Source organism: Equus przewalskii, chromosome 15 (genome assembly GCF_037783145.1).
Source record: "Equus przewalskii isolate Varuska chromosome 15, EquPr2, whole genome shotgun sequence".
NCBI classification, from domain to species: Eukaryota; Metazoa; Chordata; class Mammalia; order Perissodactyla; family Equidae; genus Equus; species Equus przewalskii.
In genome coordinates this window covers 20,313,155-20,338,402 of record NC_091845.1, presented here as the reverse complement: position 1 = coordinate 20,338,402, position 25,248 = coordinate 20,313,155, and the positions used below count along the sequence as shown (strand labels likewise).

Genomic DNA, 25,248 nt, shown 5'->3' with positions numbered 1-25,248 from the left:
GGCAATTCAAATGCAAGTTCGAATATAGGGTTTAATCCTAGGAGAGGTGGTAATCTGACCATCTGTCCATTTTCCCCTTGGCTACTTGGTTTAACTCCTATTCATCCTTTGAAGCCCCAGCTAGGTCTCATTGCTTTTGTGAGGCCTTCCAATCTCCCTCCCCAACCACAGACACACAATCCATCAGTGTTCTTGCAGTTTCTCTACCACTGTATTATAATTGATCTTTCTGTCTACCTTGCAGGTGTATGTATGTTGAAATCAAGGATCTTGCCTTAGGACCTAGAACAGTGACGGATGGACAGTTGCACAGAAGGATAGATAGGAGGCGCACAGGCAATGAATGAACTCTGGGTTCCTAGAGGACAGAGGCATGGCAGTCTTTCTGAGGCACAGCCTACCTCTAAAGTAACGAATGTCATTGGAGATGGTCAGGTATTAGGCAGACAACTTCATGGTATTCAATCACAGGTACCTGGGCTCTGTGACATTTAAAGGATCCATCTAACCCTGTAATCCTATGTATTTACTGTGCATCAAGTACAACGCCTTACAGGACACATATACACAGTCCACCTTCCCCGAATTCTGCCCCCTTTTTCTAAAACCAGCACCCTTTTCACTCACTTTCTATTGTCTTATGTAGGTCAAATGCCATCCACGCCTCTTGAGATGGGCATGTGTCCCACTCCAGGTCAAGAACGCCTTCACATCTCCCCCGACCAAGTCCTCTTCCAGACCAGACAGCATTTCGGCAATGGGCACATGGCACACACCAACCAATCACAGAACCAGGAAGATCCAAATTCTATGACAGCTGCTGGAACTCTTCAGAAAAGATTCCTGTCTGCTGGAATTGCTATAAAAGCAGATTTATGAATGGTTACCATGCCACACCCAGTAAAGGCCTACACAAATGAATCTAACACAGAGCACAGCACAGCCAAGAGACTGAGACAGACTTAATAGCAGGATCCGAACCCCTCACTCCAAACGTCCTAGAAGGTAGTTCTACCATCTAACTTTTCAGCATCACGAGCCAATTAATTCCTCTTTATGCCTAAGCTGGTCACAAGTAATCAAAGGGACCTCACCAATGGTGGGCTCAGCATTTTAGGGCACAGACACATTAAAAATGGTCTGCTGTTTGTGATAACGAGGAGATCCTGATGTGTCCAGCCCCTTAAGTAAAAATTGCTTATTTGTGGTCCCTTGCAACCGGCTTTTACAAATTTTTTCAAGCCTAATATTTTACCTCTATATATGTTTTCACAAATCTAATATTTTTATTTGTGAAGGTCAAAGTCCTTGGCATACAGCTTATGAATCTGCAATTCCACTGACCAAGTAACCAAAGCGCTCCAACTTTGTTAGCCAGCATGACCTCTAAGTACGCCAGACCTTCACCCAGGCAAATAAAAAGCTCCCGATGACTGTACCCCAAGAACTAAAGGGCCACCCTCAACCCACTTGCTGGGAAAAGGCCCAGCTGGGAGACTGCTGCTGTGGGAAGGAGACCCTCTCACCGGCCACACTTTCTCACACAGGTGATTGAGTGGAACAAATCAATTGTTGGGTGGTCAGAGGCTAATACGAAATAAAATGAGGGCTACAGAGATGAGGTTAATTAGAATAACGAACCAGAGAAAAATGACTCGAAGATCGCAAGAAAATGTCTTAACAGGCACATCCAACTGGAGACAGAAGAATGCCAATTAAGTGGTTGTCCTTGTTCCTAATCATATTGGGACATACTTTTATTTCCCACAGCTCTTGTACTGGGAAAAAGAATTAAAGCTTTTGAAGAAGTCTAGTGTGATCAAACAGGGCCTGTTAGATGGAACTGAAGTTTAAAGGCTCAACATGCAGCAGATGAGCAGTCCCAGGGTGAAAAATGTATGCTGAAACAAAACAGTGTCTGCCAACCGCCACCCGAGGAAATTGTCTGCCTGCTGAAGACCGTATGGCCTAATGGTTAAGAGCCACACACCAGGGGCTGGCCCTGAGGCGCAGCCGTTAAGTTCGCATACTCTGCTTTGGCAGTCCGGGATTTGTAGGTTCGGATCCCTGGTGTGGACCCAGCACAGCTCGTCAAGCCATGCTGTGGCAGTGTCCCACATGAAGTAGAGGAAGATGGGCACAGATGTTAGCTCAGGGCCAATCTTCCTCACACACACCCAACACAAAGAAGAGCCATACACCAGAGGAGGAGAGTTCAAATCCCAACTCTGCTTCTTATGAGCAGAGAAGTCTGGGCGAGTCATTTAACCTCACTCTGCCTCAGTTTCTTCATCTGTAAAACGGATTTTTAGATTCTTACCTCCCTCATAGTTTCTGTGACTTAATTACATATCAAGTGATTAGAATCCTGTCTGGCACTAAACTTTCAGGACAGGTAGAATTATAGGGCAGACTTTTCACAAACTAGAGTGTTTCTCTTATCTGCTGTTTAGCAGAATTTCTCAGGATTAAGTTTTTCACAAGTTTTGAAAACTCTACTTTTACCTCTCAGTATTTTTTAAGGGAGAAAGGGGAAATCACGCACACAAGGATTGATGGTAGTGTGAAATGCAAGTTCTTCTAAGCATGTACATCTATAGAAAGCCAAGGCATGATTTATTCGAGCAGTAGAATTCCAAAGAAATTGCCATGTTTAGGAAGTGGGCCAGGAGTGGGAGAATGGGTTTGTGTCACCATAAATGATTTGGGACAGATATAGACAGAGGTGAGGCACAGCCTCTCTTGATGAGAACAGCCAGGGGACAAGGTCTATTGATGGTCTGTAAGAGTCGGCATGGAGAAATTCCACACCCAGCACATCTCAACCAGACTCACCTGGCACGAAGAGACTGCCACACCAAACTGGACCTAGACAACACAGCAGAATTTCAAAACATTAAAGAAACAATCTCTCAGAAAGCTCCTAATCTTTCCCGCTGATACTCAGGCACCAGGGCACTGAGAGGAGGCGGTGTGAGGGCTGCCCCAGGCTGTCAGGTCTCCCGTGTAAACGGCACACTTCGGGTCTCACGTTACCCGGCTGTTTCTCCTTTCCTGATCACTGTTTTAGTTTCTGAAATCATATTTGGAGACAGGGTGTTATATGTTTTTAGAGACATGAAAAAGCTGGGTCTCTGCCACTCGGAAGGCAGTTATGAGTCAAACAAAAGTTTTTCCTGAATGGTTTGCTCTACTTGACGGAAACTCACTTAACTTTATCTTTTTCTTTTCTAAAAAGGGTATCAGTAATCAGGTTTGTTACCTTACACTATATTTTAATCAGGTTCTTTTATTTTTATAAGTTGAGAGGGTATAAACTATAAATTAATAAAATAAATGGCTCCTTTAATTTCTTAGATAACCCTAGCTATTCCACAAATCATGTAAATAAGAAATGTGACTGGATATATTTTATCTTTTACCACCAAAAAGTTACGGGATACAGAAAGAGACGAGTCCCTCTCCGTGCTTCAGCCTCCTCGTAACAAATGCACAAGGAACGACGCGTCAACCATGCACGTCATGGAACAACACAGCCCCAACAGTAACCCATCTTCCTTAAGCAGGTAAAAGAAATCAGAACTAACAGTGAAAGATATTTATATCCATCTCCTTTCAATCTATATAGACCTGAATCTTCTTTTAAAAAAGAAGTATGTGGATTTTCAGGACAGATACATCAAGTGTAAAATTTTTTTTTTTAATTAGAATTTATAGGAAATTTAAGACGTCGTCTATTGTAAGGTAGGAAAGAAAAGCAACTCTCACTAACTTAAGGGCGAAATGCATCCCCAGCCAGCTGGCTTAAGGACAGTGCAGCACCTGAGCTCCAAATTTCCAGGGTTTTGTGGATGTGGGTCAGGCTCCAAATATGGCGCCATCCTAGCATTTCAGGTCTATCACTTGCATTATCTGAAACAGGACATAACCATCCAACAGTCACCATGTCAACAACAAATACAAAACAGATCATCTCACTGCTTGCTCGTTCTGTACTTTTTAGTTTTAACATTAATTCAGTGCATAAAACATGAACATATGTAAAAGAGAATCAAGGCTCTTCGCCTTTAAAATAAGGATCATAAGAAAAGGTGATATGAGTTTTGTCAGTGTAGCGCCCAATACTGTTTGCTCATCTTTCTAAATCAACATCGTTATTTAGCATTATTTAGCATCGTTATAAATCAACACAGTTATTCTTTTCCAGACCCTAGGCTAAGTGCTGGACATGTATCATCTCATTTAATCCTATACGTTAGGTAATGCTATTACCCCTGCCTTGGATAAGTAAACTGAGGCCCAGAGAGAGAAAGAAATTTGTCCAAGAACAAGGAGCCAGTGAATGAGAGTGCTAGAATTTGAGCTTAGAATGCAATGTCCTTAATTAGCCTGTCCCAAGCACAATACGCCATAGGCCCAAATGGCAAGTGAGTCTGTCTTCACTGGGAAGATGATGTATAACCCTTTCTGGATGGGACACACAGAGTATCAAAGCTTTGTGCACTGTAGAGTGGAAACTTCCAGAGAAAACCCAAGGGCAGTATCGTATTCCTATAATAAAGGTGATGCATGTGGTTTTATTTCTTCTCTTACTCTCTCACCCAGATGCAGTCCTCCTAGGTACCACGAAAATATAGAAATTCACAGGGAAATCCCCAAATGTCCTCTGACTGATTCCATAAATACTGACTATGTGTATGCGTACCATGCTGGAGGCACTGTCAGCCAGAAGGAAGCCACACTGCATCAGACAGACCTGCCCCTCGCTTATTCCCCGGTAAAAAGGTGTATTCAGAAAGTGACAGAAGCTGCAATAAATGGAACAAACAAGAGGCGAAGGGGGAGGGGGAAATCTCCCGTACTGTGGGTGGTCAGGGGACGCCTCTCCTAGGAGCAGAGATTTGAACTGAGCACTAAGGGACAAGAAGCAATGAGCCCTGTGAAGCATAGAAATTGTTCCAGGCAGAGAACAAGGTCCAGAGGCAAGTGACACTTAATGGCATTTGAGCATCGACATGGTGTCTAAATAAAATATTTGAAACCACACAGCAAAAGCTCAAAGTTTCCAGGACTCTTTTGACCAGGCAAGATCTTCAAGCCACTATCACCACAGAGTCAACTATCTTATGAAAACAAAGCTTACATTAAACAGACCCTTTTTTTTAAATTCATCTATTATTTTAAGTTGTTAATTGTGGTAAAATATATATAACATAAAATGTACCACTTAAACATTTTTAAGTGTACCATTCAGCAGTGTTAAGTACATTTGCATTGTTGTGCACCCCATCCCCGGAAATCTTTTCATTTTACTAAACTTAAAAGCAGACTCTCGAGGGGTACTAATAAAGTCTGGGGGTCAGTCCCCCCAAACCCATCCACTCTGTGCTATGGGCTCACGGTTAATGAAATCACTGCAGGTTCATATTAATAGGTAGTGTGCTTTGACCTGTCTTCACCCAAAAGTGCTCAAGACCTCAAGAGATGGCCATGGTCACGTGGGTGCCACAACTTCTCACACATTGCCAGCCGGGCCATCCACGGGCACTGCTGACAATCTCTGCCACAGTCATGCGGCAGCTTCTGTGTGCCGATGACACTATTTTGTGAAGGCCATTCCTAAGAAGATCTGTGGGGCTCCAGGGCCCGCTTTGCAGACTCAGCACAGAGGCCAGGACCAGGATGAGGCAGGGAAAGATCGACATCATGTAGCATCAGCCTGCAGGAGTGAAACCCTACAGTTTCAGATTATCATCAGCAATACCAACTTGAAAGCAGTTAGTGAATTCTGCTTGGTAGGCAGGCCCATTGTCTGAGTAAGTAAAAAAACGGAATAAAGAAAGAACAGCACGCCTCTCGGGGGAAATCATCAAAATGGGACCCAGAGATCTAAGTTCTGTTAGCAGGGCTGCCCAGTGGTATATATGGCTGCAGTGTCCTTGAAGACGGGCATCAAGGCCATCTCCCAAGGCTTTACTTAAACTTACAAGGGAATACCAGGTGAGAAGCAACGGATTGTGAAACATGCATTGTCTACGAGTAAAACAACAACCAACGAAGCAGCCACAGGATGGCAAAACTCCTCAAACACACGGATTTCCATCATATTACCTGGGGTGTATAGAGCGATGCTGGCATTCATTACCTACCAGGGTCTGTGGTAAGCTCTTTACGAGCATCATCTCACTAACTCTTCACAGGGACCTAGCTCCTATTTTTATCCCCATTTCTCAGACGAGGAGGCTGTGGCCCAGTGAGGTTAAGTAACTCTCCCAGCATCACTCAGCCAGTAAATGTAAAAGGTGGAATTCTAACTTCAAAGTAGATGCACTTCACCATACGGCTATCCTATATCCATCACAGGCATTCAACAAATGTTAATAAAGGCACCAACTACTGTGTTTCATGGCATCTATCCCAGGCTGGGATAGGTAGAGAATATATTTTGTAAGATAGGGAAATCTCATTCTACTCATTCTAAGAGAGGGAAATTTCACAAGAATAACGTACAGGCCAATCTGGAACAGAGAAATTGGACAGGGTGACTCAACTAGTCTCCTCCGTCCGCCAAGGTGGGCTTTCAGCAGATCCATGCGGAGCAGCACAGCACAGAGATGCAGAGTAGATAGCCTTGTCCAGCCTGTGAGGGGCAGTGCAACATCCCCGCACATACTGGGAAGGACAGAATTGCGGGGGAGCCTGCAGGTCACTCGGACCTCACGCCGGTACTCAAGCTTTCACAAAAACTTACATACAGAAGACAGAAAACCCACAAGAAAATTAAGGAGTTTAAATTTGGGTTAGTAGCTCTTTTGAGAAAGAAATTTATTTCTCAGATTTGCCAAGGCACTTTCAGTGAGAATATTATGGTCCTAAAATATTTACTGGGATATACATCTCTGCTGAGATTGAACAAGCTGAAATTTTAACATGTAAAATTCAAATAAGACATTTCACACACCAGTCAATGGAAGACAGAAGGCATTCATCGAAAATAAATAAAAAATAAACATGTAAGAAAAATTGATATCATGATTTTGTATAAGTAACCACAATGTTGTTCAGTAACCATTCACCTTTTCTTCATTACTAACAGAACCTGGAATTTATCTGGGACATCAAATTTCTTAAGTTTAAGGATACATTTCCCAGATGCTCTTAATTTAAGAGTGGCTAAAAGGATGTAAGAAGTCATTGAGTAAGATTTCACGGGAAGTTCTTTAAAGAGGCTTGCCCCAGCTGGGACGACAACTCTTTTTGTCCCTTGCACTTCTGCTCTTCCTTTCAGGATGTACAGGTAATGGTTGGAGAGCCAGCAGCCATTATATGACTTTGAAGCATAATGTGAAAATGAAGCAATACTTGATCAGGCAGACACAGCAGAAAGATAAAAGGCACAAACTGCTCTCCAGGAGACATCTTTTTTCTTTTTTTTAAGAAACATCTTTTATTTTATTTATTTATTTATTTTTGGTGAGGAAGATCATCCCTGAGCTAACATCTGTGCCAATCTTCTTGTACTTTTTGTATGTGGGATGCCACCACAACATGGCTTGATGAGCAGTGTGTAGGTGTGTGCTGGGATCTGGGTCCCAAACCCCAGACCACAGAAGCAGAGCACGTGAACTTAACCACTAAGCCACCGGGCTTGGCCCCCCCAGACATCTTTTATGAGACAGAATACACAAGTAATTTTTTTAGGCTTATATAGCTGCATCTCTATTACTAGAAAACAGTTCTTAAATAATATAATAATACGAAAACATATCTAAAAACTATACTACTATTTTTTGAGAGGAAAAAAAAAACCCCAGAAAATTCATGAATTGGGATTCTGATTATCCCTCCATTCACCAAGCTGTTTGTATAAGTATGACTTTCCTTCTTAATTGTTACCACTAGTCCAGAGAGGCGTATTTGCTGAGCCCATCTCTATGTTTTGACATGCAGGACTTGTGAAACTCAAACATACTTGTAGACATCCAAAGCATTATTATTTATTAAGGCCTATATTAAAGGTGGAAGATCTTAAAACACTCTCAGATTCTGATGATTAAAGGAAATTTAATCATTCTTCATTGGCATTTGATCTTTAGCCTGCCCTAATCTACCCGTATCTCCCTTCAGCCATGTTTGATACTAAAAAGACATTTCAACAGCTTGTCCATCAACTGTAAAATAGAAGGAACGTACAGACAAACCACATTACTCAGAAAATAGAAGAGCTTTCCCCTACACTCATTTAGCTCATGAAAGACCAACGTGATTAAAAAGGTAAAGAAGGCGTTCTCCACGAGGTGGACCAGATGACTGTGTAGACCCATCAATTTCATTTCTAAGGAGTTTCGAAATTTTCAAAGTGCTTTCACGTACATTATATCTTGTTTCATCCTTACAACTATACCCTGCACAGTAGTAAGGGGAGGTATTTTTTATTTCTGTTTCTTCTAGATAAATGGTTTGCTCAAGATCAGAGGGACCGGTACCCAGTGAGGAGTCCTGTTTACAGGTCATATGCCCCGTTTGATGCATTAGATCAGGGGTCAGCAAACTATGGCCTTCGGGCCACTGCCTATTTTTGTAAAATAGGAAGAGTCATGCCCATTTGTTCACATATTGTCTATGGCCACTTTTGTGCTAAATCAGCAGAGTTGACCAGCTGCAACAGAAACTGTATGGCCATGAGGTTGGCTATAGTTATTATCTGGCCATTATAGACAAAGGTTGCCAACCTTGCATTAGATCATCTTTGCACAAATATGATCCAAGCTATGGATTCCTATCATGGAGGGCAACAAACCAATCCTGCCAGTTTGGGAATTCATGTTTGACAATGGGGCATTCCATGATCTTTTGAGGGATTACTGTATCTACTACTGTGTCAGCTGCAAAGGTGGATCACAATTTTTAAGTGGTATACAATATTAGCGTTGTTTGCCACTTACCCTGAACTTTTAACGTGTTTCACAGCCATAAAAAGCCTGAGGGGTCACTGGTTGGGGGCATGCATAATGCCACAGGACTGCAACACACAGAGGGACACTGAAAACAAAGAGAATGGAAGAGGTTAAGTGAGGCGGCAAACAGTGATGCTCCCAAAGCGACACATACACTTGAGCCTTAGGTATTCCCTGTTGACATACTCCTTTTACATTCAATAGATAATCACAGGATCTAAGTATTTACTTTGCTCTTCCCCTTCTAGAACCAGCATTCCATTTAGCTCATAATCTGAGTTCAGTATTATAGAATTATAGTAAAAAGATGTGAAATGTCATATACAGCCAAGTAAAACCGCCACTCTTGAAGGCACTATCATTCTGAACTTAGGAAGTTCAGTTCTGTTAACTCCCAGCATTTTTCATGTTTTACCATAAATTCTCATAATTACAAGGTAATCTCATCCTGAAAAGTAAAGGCAAGATAATCCATGAGACCAAATGAAGACTTTGCTTTGGGTTTTGGTCTTTTAGTCTTTCTCAGTGCATCCAGTAGGAGCGACAGGAGAAGGTAAATACACATGCACACACATGTGCATGTATACACGTGTGCATGTGCACACAGGCACCCCTTCCAAACAAAAAAAAAACCAGACAAGCTCTCTCCTGCAGCCAAACACAAAATCTTACTTGCCACAGTTTACAGTTCTTTTCTCAGTTGCATTTAAAATGCAGAAGAAGGTTGTGACACAGCCTTCTCCTGGAAACAGCCTGTGCATGTGCTCATGTGCTGAGGCTGCGAGCTTTCATAGCTTAGTAATTGGTAGAATATTTACCAAATCTAATTCCAAGTAAGTTGAAGTTGCTGACAGATAAGTCAACTCATCCTCAAGCACTTTCAGAAAGTTGTGTGAATAGCAATCGGTGGCGAGGTTTTGCATGCCAGGCCTTTTGTGCACAGATCCTTGAGATGATAATGCCACCTATACACCCCTCAGGATGACGGAGGGGACTCTCTGCAACACGGGGAAATGGAACTACAGAATGAGTAGAAAGCACGAGTTCTACAGTGTGTGTGTGTGTATCGTTCTCTTTCAACAGTAAACTCAGACAAAACTCTGTGGACGTATGTGTTTTCTAATCTAGTCAGACAGAGAAGTTGAAACCGAAAAGAAGATGTATGAAGTTTTATGATTTGAATAGTCACGTATCTCCGGAAACTATGTGGGTTGTCTTGTCTACCAGAGCTCAGAAGAGAGTTGAGGTGGTGCTCCCAGTGGGTGCCTCTGCTTGATAAGAGATAAAGTCAGGCCAGATTGGGCCACACTAGGTTTTCTAGGTATCAGCCATCTATGTGTGTGTGAACTGTTTGCCAAATATATGACAGCTGAAGCATCCTCATTCTTTTATGAGTTTAACACGCTGTGTTAACATTATTCCTCTTCAACAAGGCAGCTTAAGAGTGTTAAGAATGCGTCAAAAATATTTCTTAAGATAATTTCAGTTAGCCAAGGCTGTAATCATTCAAACTTAATTGGTGACCTCATTAATGAACAACTGCCACCACAAGAAAGAGGACCATTGTCATCGACTTATCAGAGCCACGAGATAACGAAGTTAATTATATTGTTTTCAATGGATTTACACTTGTTTCCTTTTAGAGTCTACATTTGCCAAACATTTGTTCTGACACTCCATGTGTCTGCTCCTCTTAACAGACACCTATTAGCTGCACTTCCTCAAGGAAAAGTCGGCAGATCACAGCCCTAACATCAGGGCAAAGCAATTGGAAAACTTTTCTACCCTTTATTATCTACTTGTAAAATGTTATAAGCCTGTAAACTAGTTAATTTATGAGCCGTGTTAATAATTTGCTCACACTTGATCGCAGGTTTTGCAAACACAGTTTCCAGGGATGTGGGAGGATAATTTGCAGGTCCAGCTTCTCTCCTAAGGGGACACGAACTAATTTGACACAGTAACATGACATTGATGGTGGGGCACACTAATGACCATACTCCAGGACGTGGCTGTCAGCCTGTCGTTCCAGTGAGAAGCCAGCTTGCTTTCGCTGCTGCTCAGTACATGATGCTCAAATAATTATTCAGACAGCGACATTAATGAGAACCCTCGTGTTTATTTTCAACATACTAACCAGTGCTTAGCTTCCATTTGTCTGATATGGTCATTGATTAAAACGTGTTTCATGAATAGTAAATATGAACTCTAATATAACAAAGAAGCATGGGAGAAAAATGAGGAACAGCTGATTGGAAAACCATCCTCGTCAACTCAACTTGTTTTCCGCCTCAAATATCGTCAAGGACAAAGTGACAGGGAATAGGAATGCCACGACTACAGGAAAAGGGAAAGGAACGTTTCTAATCACCTATGTCCCTGTGCAATCTTGACTTTTAACCAACGCCACTGGATGACAATATGGTCAAGGGCAACTTCCATCTCAAATAAACTCAGCTAACTTTATGATACTGAGTAAGGATTTTTTAAGTTACTTTTTCCATGGAATGACCAAAACTGTAGTACTGAGGGTTTCTAAAAAAGTGTTCTTTAATACCTTCGTATACATCTTGTTTCTATTCTACTGAACCTTGAAGTCGAGTTCTTTCTACTTTAAATTAAATTTCTATTTTGGTAAGATAAATTTTGTCCTTCATTTTACGATGATTATAATCCTGAAATATTCATATAATCATAATTTAAAATGAATAACTTTTTTTAAAAAAAAAGGTGTGCTTGGATCTACTAGAGGCATTGAAAAATTGACAATGTTCCTGATGTGGTTCATTGTAGAATGCGCACTTTGAATTAAATAACGTGGTGGTATTTCAACAAATGTTGTATCTGCCATCATGGATAAAGAATTCCACTTAATGCTGGGTATGACTTCTGACTTCATAGAATAGCAAAATAAATATGGTCCACATAGACCACTTTGGAAATGAAAATGTCATTGCATGTAACATTTCTTAAGTATGTATTTCTAAACTTACTCTACGACAGATCTGTGATTTTAGAACATCAAAATATGTAAATGGCACACAACATGTAGGAAGCAGATTCAGATCTCAGGCTAATTTTTAAAATATATTTAAACAAGTATACAGATTAATTGTCCCAAACCAGCATTACGGCCTCCAAATGCTGCTATTTCCATGGGTACCTGTAACAGACAGGTTCTCAGATTACTGGCATTGCTGTGCTATTTACATATGGTAAGCATTTGTTTTCCATAATAATTCAAGAAGATATGGTCACTCTGTGGCAGAAACTGGCTAGAGGCTCATCAAATCCATTTCTTCTTCCTGGGCACACAGCTGGGATGTGTTTCCCAGCCTCCCTGGCAGTTAGATGGGACCTTGTGATTGAGTTCCAGACAAAGAGATGGAAGTGGGTATGTTATTTTGATTCTGACCCTGAAGCCTCCTGAACCATCCCAGACAGTGGGCCCAGAGCTCCAGGGGAGAACTCCTAGTTCCTGCAGATGGTAAAGTCACCGAACAGAACGAGCCAAGGTCCCTGAAACACCACGTGGAGCAGAGCCACCACCCTTATTCCCCACCAGCCAGCAGTAGACCGTGAGGTGCCTAAGAAATAAACCTGCACTGAGTTGATTCTCTGAAATTCAGGAATGTTACAAGTGCCAGTATCTCTTACTTGAATACATAAACCTTTCTAATTTCTCCCTGGCTCCAAAGTTATACTTGAATCTCCAGGCCACCATATATAAACAGAAGCACTGTAAACTTGGAAGAACTCCTGAAGATATCTTATAGTTGCGATTATTTGTTCCTCTGATTAAGCTAGTGAACTGACAGCTAATATTTTCCCAAAATTTGTCACGTGTATCTTTCCTTAATCTTTACATAGACCTGTGAGATTCGAGTCCCATTTCGTGGATGAGAACACTGAGCTTCTAAGAAACGAAATATGAGCAAATGCCACGGAAGGTATATCCAGCTGACATTTTCCTAGTTGAATGCCTCTTGGCTTTTAATATCCAAATTTTATAGAAAATGCTTATTTCTAAATCAAACATTTTTGGCTGTTGCTCATAAAAGAAAAAATTCTATGACATCCTCCTAAATGTAATACAACATTTTTAATAAAATGTGTGAGGGGAAAGTGTCAAATTATGATACAATTGGTAGGATGTCAGAAACTTCTGTAGAGGTTTTGAAAAGCTAACAACAAAGGAGATGTGTCTCAGATGTTCTTAGTGATAAAAAAAAAAGCCACATTTCAAAAAAACATATGTATGTTGACACCATATTAATTGTTGAGTAGTCAATATAGTAAATATTTTTATATTCCTAACGTAATATTTGTTAACAATATATAATGCATTTTACTATACTTCAGTCATATTTTAGAAGGGCTGGCTCTTTCTGCAAAGGGCCAGAAAATGAATAGTTTATTTTTTATTTATTTCTTTAAAGATTTTATTTTTCCTGCTCTTGCCCAAAGCCCCCCAGTACATAGTTGTATATTTTAGTTGTGAGTCCTTCTAGTTGTGGCATGTGGGATGCTGCCTCAGCGTGGCCCAATGAGCAGTGCTAGGTCCGCACCCAGGATCCGAACCAGTGAAATCCTGAGCCATAGAAGCACAGCGCGTGAACTTAACCACTCGGCCATGGGGCCAGCCCGACAATGAATATTTTAGACTCTGCAGCCAGAAGTGCTCTACTGCAACTACTCAACTCTGCCATTGTAGTAAGAAAGCAACCATAGGCAACAAGTACACAAATAGGTGTCGTGTTCCAATAAAACTTTATTTATTGGAAGGCAATGGGCCAAACAAAGGCAGTGGGCCAGATCTGGCCCAAGGACCACAATTTGCCAACTTCTGTTTTAGAAAGTTGGGCATTTGGCATATTGACACATAATATGATTTCTCCTCAGTAAAATAATCATAAATAGCTCTGGTTAGCATTTTCACCCAAGATATCTAACCGCCAGGAATGGATTACTGATCTTCGGGGGTAGGAGGGGGTTAGCCTTCATTTGCCAAAGGCTCTAGAGCGAGCACTGAGTTCCATCTGAGGTCTTACCCCACTGCCCTGTTCTTCCCCCTAATTCATGCCGCCTTTCAAAGGGCTCATGCGCCCACATAAGGCACTTACAGGCCACCCATGCCATTTTGAACAAAAACCCAAGAACTATTATAACAAAAGAAAAAGCAGATAGTTTTCCTCAGTCAGCACAGTCAAGTCCCCGTGTTAAGGTAATGTAGCTAGCAGTTACCTTAAAGCGACCTTATATTAAGTACTTTAAAAAAAAAAAAAAAGGCACAATAAGTAATATAGAGATTTAAAATGTCACTCGGAACAAGAGCTGGGAGCAAGAAATGACAACCTCTAAAAGTTTTAAAATCAGGCATGAAGTGTCCCCAGATTAGAACCAAACAGCTTTCTTGGATGCGGAGGATGTTGTTTGCTAACCAATTTCAGAGTAGGAGCTATGTGTCCCAAGATAAAATATACCAGAAACAATGTATCAACCGTATTCCCCCATGTTGCTGTAACAAGGTTTTAGTTCACTTTTTTATTTTGGATGGCAAAGTTCAGAGACATATACACAGAGAGGAATGCTTTTTAAAAAAAACCTCAGTTCCCCATTACTGTTTTATTATAACAGGTAAAGTGGACAAGATAGTTTGAGGCAGAAAATGGATAAATTTTATGAATCTGTTTTACCTAAAATGTCAATCACAACAGAACAAAAGCAAGTAAACGAGAGTCCAGTCTGACAAGGACAATTTTGTAGTCATTAAAAGCAATACTGGAAATGGGGAAGTGTACACAAATGCTTGTTATAATGTGACATGAAATAAGCAAGATAGAAAAATCCTATCTACCACAGACTCTCAACTGAATATAAATATGTGCCAATAAAGGACAGAAGAAATAAAACAAAACTAACAATGTTTGCCCTGGAGACAACGGGATTAGGTGATATTTTTCTTCAGAATTTTTTGTATTTTCAATTTTCTAAAACATTGGTTATAGAATCTGAAAAAGTTATCTGAACTTCAAAAAGAAGAAATTCGTTGTACCCTTTCACTCATTTATTAAGGGCTTTTGATTGCCTTTTCTCCAGACCAGAAGTGTCTTAAGACTGGAGAACATGAATATGTTCTCTCTCACACCCCAAACATAGTGTTTAGAGCATCGTATGCACTCAGTTAACGTTCCTTGAAGGAACTGAATAGTCCACCTTACTTTTTAAAAGTCATCTTAATGAGATTCCGCAAATAAATTAAATTTTTATACTTCAAGTCTTTAAAAAAATTAGGTAATTTTGTTTAAAGAGGTTGATCGCTTGCAGGTTATAGCTGTAAATAAGTTGCTTGATGCAAAATTATAATTCTTCCCTTTCCTTTTTCCATGATGGCTCACAATAATTTGTCTTTTAATAACTTAAAACAATTCTGAGTCATTTGCTCATTAAAAACAAAATACATCTTGATCATGAAGCTTGGCATTTCATAAATATTTACCCCAAATGCACTCCCGGCTTTGAAGCTGGGATGGCAAGCTCCTGATTGACAAGTAACTTCTGTGCAGAAGAAGGGAGAAGACCTCTCTCGTGTCAGCTGGGAGAAGGGCGCCATGCTGTCTTCACACTCACTCTCTCCTGTGAAGGCTCTTTCCCGACGGCCAAAAAACACATGGCAAATGGGATCATCATTCATCAGTGTTTTTTCTCCCTCTCTCCATCAATCTCTCCTTCTCTCTTTCAGACACACACACACACACAGACACACACATGCATACTATACATTCATGCATACTCACCCTGTACTCATTCTCTGCTTGCACACTTTCAATGGCTCCCCATTACTCCTAAGGGAGAGATCAAAACCCTTCCCCTGGCCCTTACAAGGCCCCCATGATCTGGCCACTGCAGCTCTCCAGCCTCCAGCTCAACTACACATTCCCACTGGCCCTCCCAAGCTTCTCACTGAGCCTCTGTACTGCGTTGGAAGGTTAGCGGGAGGGGAAATTGAGGACCAGATGAAGACTTCATCTCCTTTCCTGAGAACCACCAAGGTCAGCAAGACAGTGGGAGAAGGAACACATCTTCTTTTTAAAAAATTGGACATCATAAAGTAAACACTTTATTATATACTTTCCTCCACTTGTGTAATGTGTCATGAAAATTTTCCCATATCTTCTGGATAAAAATAAACTGAGATTAGTAGTACACAAAAAACTGAAGTCTTAAAAGTAGCTCCAGTTTTCTCCTGAAGACATAAGAGTTCGCCCAGAGGTCCTCTGCAAGCCCATAACCATGGCAAGTAGGAAAGGTTTAGTTAGTCCTCACCACAAGTGGATACTTTTCTCTAAACTTGTCTACTCCAGGGGTAGAAGAGAAAAATAGGGTCAAATGCAGAATACAAATAGGTCCCCCCATGTGAAAGCCAATCTGTGTGTGGTCAGACAAATTCACCACTCAGGGTGGAAAATTTCAACTTACGGTGGAAGGAATGCAAGCTACAGCTGGCTCATCCCAGAAGAAAATGGGCTCACAGCTGGGATTTAAATAAAAGGCATCCTCCTCATGACATGCAAAAATTAAGGGCCTCAAAGTGCTATCACTCTCTTTGATCTCTGGGAGAACAAGGGTATGTATTGATGAGCAGGTTACAAAAACAGGAGGTGCTACGTTTCATTCTGATGAAACCTCAGTGGTTAAAACCAAAGTATTGTTTGGGATGATCACCTGGTAACAAATTACATTTCATTTTCTTCTTTCTGGGCATACAGTAAAATTACATTGCCCCTTTCTCTGGTATTTAGTTTTGGACCATGTGACTGATTTCGGGTCAATGCAATATGAGCAGAAGCAAGACGCACCACTTCCATGCCTGACAAAAAAATCAACCGTGCTCCCTGTTCCTCTTCCCCCAAAGCTGTGGAGACTCCATGTTCCTTGCAGCAAATACAGGATGGAGAAGGTTCAACGGACAGGCACTGACATGAAGGGAGCTCGACATGTACCTTTATTATGTTAAGCTACCAAAATCTGTGGGTTGTTAGTCATAGCAGCTAGCACAACACATCTTGACTAATATAGTTTTGACCCCTTCTTATAGCCTTCACTATGATTTACCTTAAATAAATACTTATTTTTGGCTTTGTCTCCACTTCTCCCATCTTGATCTCATGGGACCATGTCTTAATATTCCATGTATCCCCTCTTAGAAAAAAGACCCACCATCAGGTCTTCCAATAACTAGTTGTTAATAAAGAGAGTGACAAATAATCAGTTAAGAGGGAAAGAATTTACTTGATAGTTACTTTTTCAGTACTTACTATGGGCCAGACACTGTGTTTGAAGCTGAGTAAAGCTTGGAATTAAGACAAAGGAGATCTCCGCCCTCATCAGGCCCACAGCCTACTGGGAAACACCAATACAAGCATGTGGGAATGATTAACACACGGATTTGACCTGAGCACAAGAGGTCAGAGAAGGCTTCGTGGAAGAAAGGATCTGTAAGCCTAAGACATTAAACGCAAGTAGGACTTAGCCAAGTAGATGGGGCTGGGTGGAGGGTGAGCAGAGCAATCCCAGGCTTCTCCAGTGGCAGAGTCTCCAGTGGCACTCTTGGTCAAAACAGACATGAGCAAGCACAAGTACTGGACCTGAAAATAATCAATCCTCTGCCTTCTACAATGACTTTAAAAACAACTTGGGAATATAAAGACTTTCAAACCAAAAACAAGGCCAAATATATTGAGTAATAAAGAAATAGAAGAATGCTATTACCCTCTGCTAAGTGTCTTGATGGTGTAACTTAAGACAAAACACTTGTTTTTCTACCACTGACAGGGAGAAAGGAGTGGGTTATTCACACTAAAATTGCTTTTCTAAATTATCTGAGAAAATAATAGCAAGGGATACAAGGCCAGCCACAGTTCACAGACCACAGCACTCTTCCTTCTTAAAAATTCATCCATCTCCTCCTTTATAAATATCATAATTATCCCTCCAAAAAACAAAGTGGGTTTTGTCTATTCTTTAATTCCATAAACCCACGAAGAAAAAGCACTAGAATAGGGTCAAGAGACCCAGGTTCTCGTCCGCACTGGATCCCCCTTAGCACAGCTCGTTACTGGGTCCCCTCATGTGTAGAATGAGAAGAATGAGTTTGGAGAACTCGAAAGTCCTTTGCAGCACTAGTATCTTATAAAGGGTTCTCAAACTCGCGTGCTCATCAGAATCACCCAGAAGACTCGTTAAAACAGGATTGCTGGGCCCCAACCCCAGAGTTTCTGATTCACTAAGAGGCTGAGGTGAGGCCAGAACATTTACATTTGTATCAAGCGCCCAGGTGATGCTGCTGCTGCTGCAGGTTCAGCCACCACAGTTTGAGGACCGTGCTCTGAAGCGCTCTGCTTCCAAACCCCTTATCAGTGTGCAATAGCAGGCCACCCCAGTTAGAAGACAGTCTGCTCCTAACTAGGACCAGGGCAGTCTGTCTCGGGCGTGGGCTCTTCAGGGTTCCTTGCCCAACCTCAGGGGACCAGGACCTGTCCTCTCTCCCAAGGAAACCTACTCTCAGGACAATACGTGAAGCTGTGTAATCCACTTGCCAGCAGCTGTCCACGTAGTTTATTCTGACACCTGAATCAGAGTGGCTGCCTCCAAGGGCTTCCCATCAGTCTCAGAATAAGACCCAGCCCTTTGCCCTGTTACCCAGGGCCCTGCTTACATCTCCAACCTCTCCCACATCATCCCCACCCACCCACCCATGCCCATCCCGCTAACTGCCTCTAGCCACACGGGTCTTTTCTGCTCCCATACCATATTTTTACTCCTAACTCTGAGGCTTGGCCCTCCTCATCGCCTCTGCCTGGAAAGCTTTTCCTCCAGCTCTTTGTATACAGAGATCATTCTTAACCTTTAGATATAAAGTCAAAGCCATTTCTTCCATGACGCCTTCCCTGATCGGACTAAGTGGCCTGCCCAAGGTATGCACTGTATACTGTTTCCTTCACACATTTTCATTATATGTAAATAGATTGTTCCTACATCTCACTGTCTACTCTCTCTGCCTCCCTCTACTTGAAGGCAAACTCCATGAGAGCAGGGATCTGTTCTGTTTCCTCCTTCACTCTGCAGCCCTCTCCTTGCCATATACAGTGCAATGGCTGCCTCACAGTGATAGTTGCTGGACACATGAACGACTAAACCAAGTTATCCTATGCAATCCTTCAATTTTAAAAAAATAAGGAAAAAGAAAAACCCAATAACTATAAGCTATCATGTAATGAGTTACAGAGCCCAGAGTGATTTGTAATGGCACGTGACAAGACAAAAGTTACAGGAATGAAGCGTCTATGCCAGGATTCCAGGCATCAGAAACTGAAGGGGTCAAGGGCTGGAGGAGGTCCTCCCTCATACATCTCAGATCACCCCCGAGAGGCGCACTGTGGCCTCTATAGGCCATTTCATATGATTTCTGCAAGGCCGGATCCGTAACCTTTGACGTCTTGAACTTCTTTCTAATGCCGCCCCACTCCTGCTGCCAGGTGCAAGGAGAAAGTAGGTACTAAAGTTCTTTGCAAGCTGAGCTCCTCCACCCTGGACGACTCTGAAAAACCACTTGTAAGCAGTGTATGTTAACCACAGTTCGTAATTTTGTCACAGGTGTTTGACTAAAAAGGGGACAAAGCCTTTTAAGGTAGTCGGCCCCTATTATGTCATTGTGTATATTCCTCACCACACCTAGAAGCTAACAAAATCCTTTCTTTCTACGCCATGGCAACCAGGAGAGGTAATGCTGCATAATTTTGCTAGGGGCATCATCATGCTCAAAATGTTCACGCCTTTACGAAAAACATGTTAAAGTAGAATTTTAACAGAACTTGTCATAAAAGCCGACACTAGTACACTGGAGAGGAGACCAAACGACAAGAGTTGTACCTGGCAGTTCAACAGAATATAGGAGAAATACTCTTCTGAAGGCAGCCAAGACACTGGTTAGAAGTTCAAATGAGGGAGATGGCGTGAATGAATATTCAAAGTGTACTGTACCAAATGATTTTTGAATTATAATTATTTTTTAAAAATCATTAAGACGCACTAAGCTTTTTAGCAGCCTGGTGAGGTGAAATTGGTGCCAATTCTGGTTAGGACACTAATTTCCTTATTGTGTGGCTTTAGAAAAGTCACTCTCCTTTCTGAAACACATCAGAAGGAGAAGGTTTAATGAATTCAATTATTTCAAAGGTTCCTTCCAGTCCATACACACTCTGAGACTATGACTGTTTCTGGACTTGCATCTTAGGTGCACAGACACACAGAAAAAGGTGAGCTCCCCTCTACCCTGCTCAGTATTAAACAAATCCTGTGCGAACTGCCATCCTTTATCAAAAGCTAAGGTGTGGGGTGGTTACACTCTAGTTTATTGTAACTGTTCAAATAAAGTTATGTTTCCGTGTTCTGCAGGAGGGTGAGTTGATGTAGTAATTACCTGTTACTCTTGACAAGTAAGGTAATTAATGTAGCAAAATACCACTGCAATGTGTGTAAATTTAGACCACCATAATTAAAGCACCCGTCTGTTCGACAAACTGTTCAATTAAGAAAAAATATTGACGGTGTACATTTTTTGAAATTAGAAAACGTATGGAATGAATGAATCTCCCTTGGTTGACATCCATTTCCAGAATGCTTTCTCAGCAAGGAGCATCCATAAAGGGTTATAATGGAGTAACTTCCGCTAAAATACAGAAGTATTTTTGTACATGTACTATTAAGACAAGAGACTCTTGTGGAAGTATTTTACTTAGCATTCTCACTCTATAAAACAGACAGCAGCCAGAAAAATGAACTCAAGGAGTATCTGGACCCCAAAACTACAGCAAGTGGCAAAAAGCTGAAAAGTTATTATTGTATAATTACCCAAGTAACACGGCTGCCCTCAAGCATCATAACCTGGCAGGAACATTACCTACCTGCCAATTCTAAAGAGCTAGAGATAGTAATTACACCACAGGCAAATAAACTAGCTGCAAATTCCCTGGTACTCTTTGACCAGAGAGAAAATGGTATCAAAGTTGGCTTCATTATTCTTTTACTCTAGTTTATTCCTGTCTATTGGTCATTTTCTGACTCAAAGGTTAACATGCTGAACAAAAAGGCTACCTGGTCCTTTCTTCGAAGCAAAATTCGCTAATCTGCTTTAGAAAATCTCTAGCCACATCAAGAGTCAAATACGCACAGAAATTAAACCAGAACTCCCATAAGACTGAGAGAAAAAGAATCCAACAGGTATCAGATTGGGGAAAAATGGTTCTCTCTAAATTTGTTCATGGAAAAACAACAAAAAAAGAGCTCCCTGATACCCACATGGAGAAGGGGGGAACGAGTCAGGGGTCCTCACAGCTCGCTCTGAGAAGAAAATCCTAAGGGTCATTTCTCCTAATTCTTCCACTCAGATAAATTCAGAGAGAGACACAACATGTTGGCCTGAGTAAAGGAACAGCTGGAATTCAGACAGACTAAACAGTGCGATATGGGAAAGAAATGGTATATGATTTCAGTGTCATTTAATGATGTATACACTTGTTTTTTGTTTTGTTTTAACATTTTTGTATAGCATATCTTACCTCGGGAGATATAGAAATCTAGAGAGAAATAACTAAAAGCCACCTTCAAGTGAGTTATCAGTTAATCATACTAAAATTAAATCGTAAATGTTCTATATCTGAGAACTTGGATGTATCCCTAAGTAAAGAATAAAAAGTACATGGAGACATTCGAGACTGAAACATGGTGAGAAACGAAATGGTTTCTCCAACTAAAATACTCAGATTTCACACTTGGAAATAATAATAACATCATTAAAAGGACAAGAATGAAGAAACCACTTGCTCTAGCTGCTGATAAAAACAAGGCTAAGGGGCCTGGCAGGGAAAAGGATTCTGTAAAAGATGCCTTGGCCTTACATTACGTGGTGTCACTGGAGCATCAACTTTCAAAATGAACTTTTTTCTTTTACTCTCATAGTTTGAAAGGATGCTGAATCTAATTATGGCAGGCATGGGGGAGGGGGTGGGGGACATGTATCAGGGTTCTGATGAAAGATTCACGGACTGCAAACTAAAATTTCTGCTTCTCAACTGCTGAACGAACCATCCAAATAACAAAGGAATGCCAATACTGTTCCTGCTCACTGGGTGAATTTACCGAGGATGAAATTTCCACAAGCACTTATTTCAAAGATCACAGTGGATGGCATCTGATGGGCTAGGTAACAGTACAAAATATCACAGAAATATTTCACATCAATTCTATCATCTGATTCACACAAACTATTGAGGTAAGATTAATTTCATCTTATAGACAAGTAAACTAAGGACAAGAAGCAGGTAACTGGGATGGCTGAGTTCCCAAAGGCTACTGTACTGAAACAATTTGTTCTCCCTGGAATGAGATGAATATGTCCCTTGGCCCTACTGAATCAATTTACAGAGAACATTTGAATGATATGTTCGCCTTAGTACTCATAGTTGTGACTCATGTCTTAAAATTCATACCTTAAAATGACCAGGCATATGATAGCACAGGTTGTTAAGTAGTCACCCAAGCTGGGGGAAAAAAGACCTGGTTCCAAATTCTGGCTTAGCCATTTAGTGAAAATACCAACCAGGACTTTGTGACCTTATAAACCCAAAAAAGCTTAAGTGGTCAGTTATGTCTAGAATTTGCTTTACCCCAAAAGAGGGCTCAAGGAAAACCTTACCACTACTTTCAACTTCCAATTTTACATAAAGAAGTTCTTGGGTTAACTTTCTTTTAACCTTTTCCTCTTGACCATTCAATAGCATCACACTGTGGACCTCTTTCATCTCTCAGACAGACTCCAAGAGCCACGGAGCTGGAGGATGGCTTGTACACGTCACATACAATTCTCCAGATGAGAAGCTGAGGCAAGAAATTGAAAAAAGGTGACGGGTAGAGAAACAAGGGAAGACAAAGAATAATCTAATGATAGATGTCATATTTATTCATCTTTTACCAACAGAAACTTGAAAGTGAGCAAAATGCAGAATAGATTCTTCATCCTTTTTCAATCTCAAAATTAATAGAAACTGGAGAAGAAACTCAATGGTGAATGGGTGAGCAGGTGCAACTGAACTGATGTTTAGGTGTGAGTCGATGTTTCCTGGGTTTAAGCAACTTTAAGAGAGTTCAGTAGGCCACAAAGACTCACTAATGTGATGTTACCCAAATTATGAACTTCATGCATACTGCCTTTTTACATAAGAGAAAAGTATTTTAAACCATACCATATGACCCAGCTATCCCACTACTGGGTATTTATCCAAAGAACTTGAAATCAACAGTTCAAAGAGATTTATGCACTCCTATGTTCACTGCAGCATTATTCACAATAGCTAAGATGTGGAAGCAACCCAAGTGCCCATCAACTGATGAAAGGATAAAGAAGATGTGGTGTATATGCATATACATACACACACACACACACACACGAATACTACTCAGGGGCCAGTCCAGTGGCTGAATAGTTAAGTTCAGGCACTCCACTTTGGTGGCCCAGGGTTTCAGCAATTCAGATCCTGGGTGTGGACGTAGCACTGCTCATCAAGCCATGCTGAGGTGGCGTCCCACATAGCAGAGCCAGAAGGATCTACAACTAGAACAAATAACTACGTACTGCAGGGCTTTGGAGAGAAGAGAAAAAAAAAATTGGCAACAGATGTTAGTTCAGGTGCCAATCTTTAAAAAAAAAAAGACTACTACTCAGCTATAAAGAAAAAAGACAAACTGAGGGGCCTGCCCAGTGGTGCAGCGGTTAGCTGCGCATGTTCCGCTTTGGCGGCCCAGAGTTCGTAGGTTTGGATCCCAGGTGCGGACATGGCACTGCTTGGCATGCCATGCTGTGGTAGGCATCCCACATATAAAGTAGAGGAAGATGGGCACAGATGTTGGCTCAGGGCCAGTCTTCCTCAGCAAAAAGAGGAGGATTGGCAGGAGTTAGCACAAGGGTAATCTTCCTCAAAAAAAGACAAAATCGTTCCATTTACAACAACATGGGTGGACCTTGAGGGTATTATGTTAAGGGAAATAAGCCAGGCAGAGAAAGACAAACACCATATGATTTCACTCATACATGGAAGATAAACAAACACATGGACAAAGAGAACAGACAGTGGTTACCAGAGGGGAAGGGGATTGAGGGGTGGGCGAAAGGGGTAAAGGCACACATATATATGGTGACTGACAAATAATAATGTAGAACTGAAATTTCACAACGTTATAAATTATTATGACCTCAATTTAAAAAAATGTGGAAAGGTGAGATGGATATTTAAAGCGCCATTGACTCCTAGAGTTAAATGTCCTCTACTATTTAATTTCAGCTTAGGCATCCAGCAAAACAATAATAATTTGAGATATTTATTATTTAATTTGGTAAATAAATATCACATAAAAGGAATATTATTTTTTACATACCAGGCACTGTGCTCAGAACTATTTTTGCATATTGCTATTTAACCTGAAAGCATCTGATAAACTAGAAAGGTTTCGATTCCTACAGTGAGGTAGGTGCTTTTTCACCTCCATCTTCAAATGAGAAGACTGAGGCTTAAAAAGATTAAATAACTTTCTCAAGGTCACAAAGTTACTAAGTAGCTTAGCCAGAATTTGAAACCAGATCTCTTTTCTCAACTTGGGTAATTACTTAACAACTATACTATCACACTTTAGAACATATCAGCTAATACTCCTGGCATAAGGTTTCCTGGTTCGTGTTGATCCTGGAAAGCAAAGCAACTTGAAAAAACAACTTTGTTTTAAGAAGGTTCTTTTGAAATAAAAGTCATTTTGTGTGCTGATAACATTAACATTGGTTATTTTTCAGGCTATAGTAATAATTATTACCCTATGAGTGCCAAATACAAATGCTCCCCCAGGATGTGGGGGTTTTGCCTATCTTAATACACCTGTCTCAGCAACCTAAAATCACCAGAGAGAAGGATGATAGTCCTTTGGTGAAAAGAGACTTACCTGGTAGGCTCTGAGTGCATCTTGGTGAGAGGAGGGACCTCTACAGAGACTGAGACATTGGTGGTGGCCATCGTTGTCACCTAGTACAGGCATGTTGACATAGATCCTGGCAGACGCCATTCAAGTTTTTCCCCTGGTTTGTTAGCCCTGGGGTCTGCCACACCCACTAGAGTGCAGATTTAATACAGTTCAGCCAGGGCAGGCAGCCCACCTTAGGGACCAGCCCCACCCAAAAACAAGCCCT

The 25,248-nt window shown here is 41.2% G+C and overlaps 1 protein-coding gene across 5 annotated transcripts in view; it reads right to left on the bottom strand.

Annotated features, from left to right (window-relative positions):
- FOXP1 (forkhead box P1) overlaps positions 1-25,248 on the bottom strand; it is a 412,016-nt gene that overhangs the window by 358,808 nt on the left and 27,960 nt on the right. For 3 of the 5 annotated variants that reach the window (XM_070576788.1, XM_070576797.1, XM_070576800.1), the window contains exon 3: positions 8,946-9,042. The gene's annotated coding sequence lies outside the window, so the exon portion shown is untranslated. Of the gene's footprint in view, positions 1-627; positions 860-2,835; positions 2,869-8,945; positions 9,043-25,248 lie in introns of those variants that run through there. The other 2 variants (XM_070576789.1, XM_070576790.1) reach the window with 2 other exon arrangements.